Raw genomic sequence first — 8,953 nt, forward strand, 5'->3', positions numbered from 1 at the left:
AAATGGTGAAACTACGCCAAGGAAATATAGAATACACAGAAGATTTAGAAATGGCCGAAATCATAAATAATCACTTTAATTCTGTCTTCACTAGAGAGAAAACACAATATTAGAACGAAGGTAATGAAAGGCGATCTCCCCTCATGAGCGACATAACAATAGCACAAAAAGAAATATTAGAACACCTTTCAAACTTTGACGTCAGGAAATCACATGGCCTGATGGAATTGCAAATTGGATTCTAAAAGAATGCAAAGAAGAACTAACGGACAAAATACATAACATAATAAATTGCTCACTTAAAGAAGAAAAAATACCAAAAGACCGGAAAAATGCCAACATTGTACCAATATATAAAGGAGGAAACAGGGAAGAACCAACTAACTCTAGGCCAGTCTCACTAACAAGCACTATAGCAAAAATTTGTGAGAAAATCATCAAGAATAGATGGGTAAAACACCTGGAAGACAACAAAATAATAAACCCAAGACAATTTGGGTTCAGACATGGAAGATCATTTACCACAAACTTAATATGTTTCTACTCAAGATTAATAGACATGGTGCAAGAGAGGAATGGATGGGCTGACTATGCCTTCCTGGACTTACAAAAAGCTTTTGACAAAGTACCACACAAAAAATTATAAAAAAAAAAAACTCGAACATATAGGAGGGATACAAGGAAACCTACTAAAATGGATGGAGGACTTCCTGGTTGGTAGAGAGATGACAGTAGTGCTCAGAGAAAAATATTCAGATTGGAAAGAGGTGATCAGTGGAGTACCGCAAGGATCTGTACTAGCTCCAATAATGTTTGCTATTTATGTGAATGACATGGATGATGATGTGAAATGTTACATGAGTTTCTTTACTGACGACGCCAAACTGTTAATGAAAGTAAAAACTGAAGACGATTCCGAATCACTGCAGGAAGACCTGAATAAAGTATGGAACTGGAGTCAGAAATGGGAGGTGGACTTCAATATCAAGAAGTATAGTATAATGGAGTTTGGAAAAACCAAAGACAGAATATCAGGACAATATAAAATTGGAACCAAGGAGGTAAAGAAGGAGAGATCCAAAAAGATTTGGGTGCAATTATCTCAAACGACTTGTCCTATGACAAACAGATAAACAAAATTGTTGGAGAATCCTACAACTTGCTAAGATCAATAAAAGTGGCATTTACATATTTCGACGAAGAAATTACTAAAAAAAATATTGGTCACACTGATAAGGCCTAGACTAGAATATAAGGCGACATTGTGGTCACCCAGTACCAAAAAGAATATAAAGAAAATAGAAAGCATTCAGAGAGCAGCAACTAAAATGGCACCTGCACTCGCAAACTTGTCATATGAGGAGAGACTGGCTAAACTAGATTTACCGACTCTGGAGCAAAGAAGAGAGAGAGGTGACCTACTGACCATCTACAGAATCATGAAAGGCACAGAAATATTTGATAGAGAGGATTTGTTAAACTGGGACAGGAGAAGCACAAGAGGACATGGAATGAAAAAAAAAAAAGAGATCTGAAGAAAAACAGTTTTCTACATAGAGTGGTAGACACTTGGAACAAACTGGACAAGGAAATAATGTACACAAAAACCATTCATGAGTTTAAAAGCAAACTAGACACTGCGAGATACAAAGGCGGGACACCACGAGTGTAGCTCCCCTTCCCGCAAAATACAACTAAGTAAATAAAACTAGGTAAACACACACACACACACACACACGCGCGCGCACACGCACACACGCACGCACGTGCACACACACGCACGCACACACGCACACACACACACACACACACACACACACACACATACATTTGTATATATATATATATATACAAGCCGCGGGCTTCGCTGGGGACTTGGCTGCGCAAACAGCGGCCTACGGTCGCAGCTTTCCGCGCTCTAATCCCTCGTTTTCCCCTTCGGCCTCGGCCTCGGGGCGGAATCCCAACACGGGATCCCCAGCACGAAGAAGAACGCGAAGAAGAACGTGAGGAAGAAGAACGAGAAGAAGAACGCGAAGAAGAACGCGAAGAAAAACACGAAGTAGAATGCGAAGAAGAACGCGAAGAAGAACGCGAAGAAGAACGCGAGGAAGAAGAACGCGAGGAAGAAGAACGCGAAGAAGAACGCGAAGTAGAATGCGAAGAAGAAGAAGAAGAAGAAGAAGAAGAAGAAGAAGAAGAAGAAGAAGAAGAAGAAGAAGAAGAAGAAGAAGAAGAAGAAGAAGAAGAAGAAGAAGAACGCGAAGAAGAATGCAAAGAAGAACGCGAAGAATAACGCGAAGAAAAACGCGAAGAAGAACGCGAGGAAGAAGAAGAAGAAGAAGAAGAAGAAGAAGAAGAAGAAGAAGAAGAAGAAGAAGAAGAAGAAGAAGAAGAAGAAGAAGAAGAAGAAGAAGAAGAAGAAGAAGAAGAAGAAGAAGAAGAAGAAGAAGAAGAAGAAGAAGGAGAAGAAGAAGAAGGAGAAGAAGAAGAAGAAGAAGAAGAAGAAGAAGAAGAAGAAGAAGAAGAAGAATACCACCTGACCCCGACTTACCCAAGCGCTTTTTCAATATATTTTTAGGACAAAGTGTCACCGTAATACCACCTGTCCCCGACTTCCACAGCGTTTTTTAGAGGAATATTTTTATTTAGACATATATATATATATATATATACATATATATATATATATATATATACATATATATATATATATACATATATATATGTATATATATAATATACATACATATATATATATATATATATATATATATATATATATATATATATCAAGGACTACTATTACACAGGACGTGCGCACCCAGATTCCTGGCTCCGCTAGCGGAGGCCATTGCTTTCTTTGTAACCTAACATTTTGTATTGGACAAATATATCAAAACTAGAAACCTAATATTGTATATAGGACAAATATATCAACTATTCACTTATTCAATGCAGTATAAGTTAATATAAACTTTTATAGTGAAATAAGAAACTATCTTTAAGGCACTCTATGCTTTGAAATGCCAATTTTGGCCGGATTTAACATGTATTATTGTATGAGGTTAGTGGACAGTTATTTACATTAATCATTATTTACATTTGAGTTCATTGTCTTGAAAAGGAAGACCAATTTGGCTGCCTTCTCATTACCGAGGCGGTTCCTTAATTTTGTGTGTGCAAGTCCATAGGAGGAGAAAACTCTTTCAACTCCTGATGATGAGGCTACTGCAGTTAGGAGTTGACGCACTGATAACATAATATTACTGTCTAACATGGCTGTATGTGAATCCCACCACTCTATAGCTGTCAGGGTCTTGGTCACATACTCAGTAAACTTGAACGCCTGGAAAGGAGGTGATTTTTCCTGAAACTTCATAATGACAGGAACAAGTGTTGTATATTTCTCATTGGCATACTCCATAGTAATATTCACCTCTTCTGCACTGAGCATTTTTCCTTAAAGTGCTGGATGAAGCATGTTGGCAAGTATGTGAGCTTTGGTGATGAACTGTTCATACCTTTTTTCACCAGTTTTTCAGCTTGTTTGTTGTTTGTGAAGTGGCCAAGTAATTTCTTCCAAACATCTACCGCTTGAGCAATAGTGCACTTGTCACTCTGTACCTCATCTAGGGCCTTTGCTATTGGCTGCAATCGATCCAGTAATTTCTCAGCCGGACGTTTTAGGCCTAAATTTGATACTTTGTTTCTTACTTCAGTATCAATAGCTTCCCTGTTGACTTCACAGATCTTCATTAGAATTGGCCAGTTATTTATATAGGCCTTGAGACAGTCTGACATAGTGTTCCACCTTGTGTCCTGGGGCATGACTAGACACTGACTACCTTCCTGCCGATACTTTGAAGTAGCATAATGATTATTTCTAAAATATTTAACTACATGGACCACGTGTTGTTTTACATGATCAATCTCAAGGTCATGAGCCAGTAGATTTAGTAGGTATGCTGCACATTCGTATGTGAGGACGGTATGCTCAGGTTCATTCGATTCCTCCAAGACTTTTCTCATCTTGGTGACATTTGCTGCATTGTCTGTCACAACCCTTCCAATGTGACAACCAAAATCTTGTTCAGCCTTCTTGATTGAACTTTGTACAAGTTGTAGAAGATATTCAGCAGTGTGAGGTTTCCCTGATGTGTCTATTGTGTCAACTAAATAAATCTGACCAGTGCATGTTGTTAGAGTGACACGTATTATGGGTTCATTATGGATGTTAGACCACCCATCGATTGAAAGACATACAGTTTCAATATTCAGGTCATCTGCACACTTTTTATATTCCTTTTCATACATAAGATCCAAGTACTTATCAGCAATATCTTTTCTGGATGGAGGAATATAACCTGGCCTTAGGTTCTGAACCATCTTGAGAAACTGAGGATGCTGAACAAGACGAAATGGTGAATTTGTAGCAAATATAATTCTTGCAACTTCTTTGTCGAAATTTTCCTTTTGAGAGTGTGAGATTTTTATGATAAATCTGTCCAGAGATATTGATGACTTTCTTTTAGATGAAAATGATTTAGCAGAAGTGGCGCCTGTGGAGGAGTCTGATAGTGACATTTTTAATGGTGGAGTAAGGTTTGCAGATAATTCAAGTGGAGCTGATGATGAAGGGATTGAAGCTGTTGATACAGATCCTGAAATGGAAACAGAAAATTTTAGCATATTGCATAATATATAAATGAATAAATAAATGAATGAATACAGTGTGATTTAGACTACTTTTGAGTACAGTAGTTATTTTTTTAGATAATGATCATATTCACACAAGCCACTAAATTATTTGGAAATAATTAACAGGATATGAAATAAGTGGGCTTAGAATTCAGCCCACACAGGATTCAGTCCACTTTTAAATTCACTAAAGATAATGGGTTAGTTGGGTTAGGTTAGGCTAAATCCCTTTGGGCTGAATCCCATGTGGGCTGAATTCCAATGGAACCTATGAAATATGTTACACAATGTTGAATGAAATGAATAACAACCATCTAGGCCCCATAGTTGAGTGGATACAGTATATTATAGTGATATAGTTATTACCCAACTTTAGAAGTAATAAAGTTGAAGTATCATCTCTTTAGGCCTTCACATTTTTATTGCACATGCTCTCCGTTGTTCACCAAATTTATATAGTTGCGTATGAAAAGGGAGAAATACACACAATATAAGTAAAATTATTTACCTGGGTCATCAATTTATTCTGCATGCTGTGGCTGACCTTGGCATTTATCTCTTACAAAGGATTACAAAGGCAAAGCATGCCGACAGGAGACCTTTTGATCCATATCTAGGTCGGATGCAAAAAAAAAAAAAAAAAAAAAAAAAAAATCATATTAATAATAAATTAAAACTATAACAATGTAAATAACAATTAAAATACATAAATAAATGCATTGGTATAGTTGAATAACAAACAAACAGGTAAATAGTAAATGATAATAAATTGACATATAACTAATAATAAATGAAAATCAGACAGACAAATTATAACAAAACAAAAACAAATAATATAAAATAAATTATAATAATTACAGCATCTTACTTAGGTATTTATCTAAATGATTCTTAAAGCTTCGAACTGAACTACATTGCACTACCTGTGCAGGAAGTTTATTCCATTCATTAACTACACGGTTGGCAAAGTTGTTTCTACCTACTTCCAAATTGAATCTATTTCCGGACAGTTTGAGACCATTGTTTCTTGTCTGATTCTCATTCAATGTGAAAATTTGGTCACTTTTGATGTTGTCAATTCCCTTTAAAATCTTAAAGACCTGTATCAAGTCACCTCTGAGTCTACGCTTTTTTAGGGAAAACAGATTCATGTGCTTAAGTCGATTTTCGTATGATTTATTTTTGATATTTGGAATCAGTTTTGTGGCTCGCCGTTGTACTTTTTCCAGTCTGTCTATGTCTTTAATGAGATTCGGTGACCATACGGAAACAGCATATTCCAAATGTGGACGAACTAACGATTTATATAGCTTGTTAATGAGTGATGGACTTTTGAAATCAAAAGATCGCGCAATCAATCCCAGAATCTTATTTGCTTTCTCAGAGGCTGAAATACACTGCTTGGATGATTTGAGGTCGTTACTGATAATTACGCCGAGATCTTTTTCACTATCCACTTTTGTTAACGAATTTCCAAATAACTTGTAATCGTACTTGCTGTTATTTTTACCTATGTGCATTACCTTGCATTTACTTGTGTTAAATTTCATTAGCCACTTTTCAGACCATTGCTGTAATTGATCTAAATCTTCTTGAATATCTAATTGGTTTGAGTGATCATTTGCCACTCCGCACAGTTTTGTATCATCAGCAAATTTGGAAACAGTAGATTTTAGTCCATGGTCTATATCATTTATATATACTATGAATAGAAGTGGCCCAAGAACGGAACCCTGAGGAACTCCACTTGCAACACTTTTCCATCCAGAAGTTTTTCCATTTAAAACAACTCTCTGTTTTCGACCTTTCAGCCAATTACTAGTCCAACCTAATAGGCTACCACTTATTCCATGCAAAGCTAATTTAGTAAGTAGTCTTTCGTGTGGGACAGTATCAAAAGCTTTTGCAAAGTCTAGATATATTAAATCTATATTGTTTCTTTTGTCATAATTCGAGACAACTGTGTTGTAGAATTCGAGTAAGTTAGTCACGCAAGAACGTTTCCGTCTGAAACCATGTTGGCTATCATTTATCAAACGGTTACTTTCTAAATGATATTCGATAGCATCTCTGATGATAGTTTCCATTATTTTTCCTACGATCGAAGTCAAACTAATAGGCCTATAGTTATTTGGTTTCTTTTTGTCACCTTTTTTGAATATGGGAGTAACGTTAGCTAGCTTCCATTCTCTTGGGACATCTCCGGATATGATGGATTTACTGAAAATAATTTCTAATGGAACAACAATCTCATTTTTCATTTCCTTTAAGATTCTTGGATGCCAACCGTCAGGCCCTGGTGTTTTATTAACTTTGAGTTTGTCTATACACCTTTTAATTGTTTCTTTTGTTATATTTACCGTAGTGAGTAAGTTTACCCACTCAATCTTGACAATGCCCTGTAGTTCCTGGCTGCAGTCTTTGCATTTAGCTCGGTACCCTTTGCCAGAAGTTGTTGGTAGTTTTTCAAAATAATTCCAGACAGGATCATTTTTTCTGCCTGAAGGAACCACTCTGCCAGGTCCAAAAAACATCCTTCCTGGTTGACTCCAAAGCAGCAACTGACTCAGTGAGAAGCTGCTTACCTAGAACAAGTTTCAACAAGAATCTTATTGAAACTTGTTGTGGGCTGCACAGTGATATATATATACTACATGTAGGCTTATACCATTCCTTGTATACTTGTGGCAAGTCTATATAACACTGCTCCTTATATTGATATGCTAAAAATGTCCTTTAGCAATCAGATCGCATATCAGAGAGCAATCCAATCCCACAATATTTAAAATCTATAAAAAAAAATCAATTTAAATCAAATAAATCTGATTTAAATAAAAAAATATATTTTTTATATTTTTTAAAACGATAAAAAAAAATCGCCAACCCTGGTGTCCACTAACCTCATACAATAATACCTGTTAAGTCCGGCTAAAAATGGCATTTCAAAGCATAACAGTGCCTTAAAAATAGTTTCTTATTTCACTATAAAAGTTTATATTAAGTTATACTGAATTGAATAAGTCAATAGTTGATATATTTGTCCTATATACAATGTTAGGTTTCTAGTTTTGATATATTTGTCCAATGTAAAATGTTAGGTTACAAAGAAAGCAATGGCCTCCGCTAGTGGAGCCAGGAATCTAGGTGCGCACGTCCAGTGTAATAGTAGTCATTGATATATATATATATATATATATATATATATATATATATATATTTATATATATTTATATATATATATATATATACGTATAAATATATATATATATATACATATATATATATACAAGAAATATAGATACAAAATTGCAAGAAATTAACTTTTGTTATTTCTAAAGGTGTTCAATGTGTGTGCCTTAGGTTACACGGCACATATCCATACGATAACCTATTTCTTGCCAAATGCGACCTAGCATAGCGTTGTCGATGCTTGCCAAGGCTTCTATTAGGAGTCCTGTTTGCTCAAGCATATATGGCTGAAGTAGAACACAGGGTTTTTCAAAATAGTGATACAACACCACATATATATTGTAGCTACATCAGTTATATATTTCTTAGTACTAAATCAAATGAAGAATTTGAACTATTAAGATACCGTCTCCAAGAGATTTTTGGACTCTCATTCATTGTGAAAATGAACAACAACGGAACTCTTCCCTTCCTAGACATATTAGTGGACTCCAAATCCAATAAATTTACCATGAGTGTTTACCGGAAGCCTACTAACTTAAACAATTGCATAAACGGAAATGGGGAATGCATAGATAATTACAAAAAAGGTGTCATCAGAGCTTATATAAAAAAGGGCTTTACTAGTGTTCTCATAATGGAAAGCTCTGCATAATGAACTCAAGTAGATAAGACAAATGCTTATAAACAATGGATACTCTAACACTGATTTTGACAACATGACAAAAGAAACCATATGTTCCCCCCTCTTTGCTGTCTTTGCCCCTCTTCAGTAATTTTCTAGAGTTTTCTTGTTCATTCGTAAGTTTCACTCACGTCCAGGTTCTTCTTAGTAAGTAGGCCCCCTGCCTAAGTTCCGATTGAGGGTGAATGAAATGAGGGTGTAATTTCCAGTGAACGTGTTGGTCTAAATCAGTACACCCGAGAAATCCCTAGAGGAATTCTCAACGTCGCGTCAAGCCACCTTCGTTCTGACGTCACTTTTTTCCATCCAATAGTCTTTTACTTTTCAAACAAGTGCCACACCTTAAGGGTGTGTCTTTTTCCCCTTGCCCAATAATAT

The 8,953-nt window shown here is 35.8% G+C and overlaps 1 protein-coding gene across 3 annotated transcripts in view; it reads right to left on the reverse strand.

Annotated features, from left to right (window-relative positions):
- LOC143025477 (trehalose transporter 1-like protein) overlaps positions 1–8,953 on the reverse strand; it is a 134,251-nt gene that overhangs the window by 87,344 nt on the left and 37,954 nt on the right. The window contains exon 3 of one of the 3 annotated variants that reach the window (XM_076185201.1): positions 5,210–5,314. The exons of the other annotated variants lie outside the window; for them this stretch is intronic. The gene's annotated coding sequence lies outside the window, so the exon portion shown is untranslated. The remainder of the gene's footprint in view (positions 1–5,209; positions 5,315–8,953) is intronic. 3 annotated transcript variants of the gene reach the window in all.

This window comes from Oratosquilla oratoria, chromosome 5 (genome assembly GCF_046742065.1).
Source record: "Oratosquilla oratoria isolate Oo_2021 chromosome 5, ASM4674206v1, whole genome shotgun sequence".
Lineage (NCBI taxonomy): Eukaryota > Metazoa > Arthropoda > Malacostraca > Stomatopoda > Squillidae > Oratosquilla > Oratosquilla oratoria.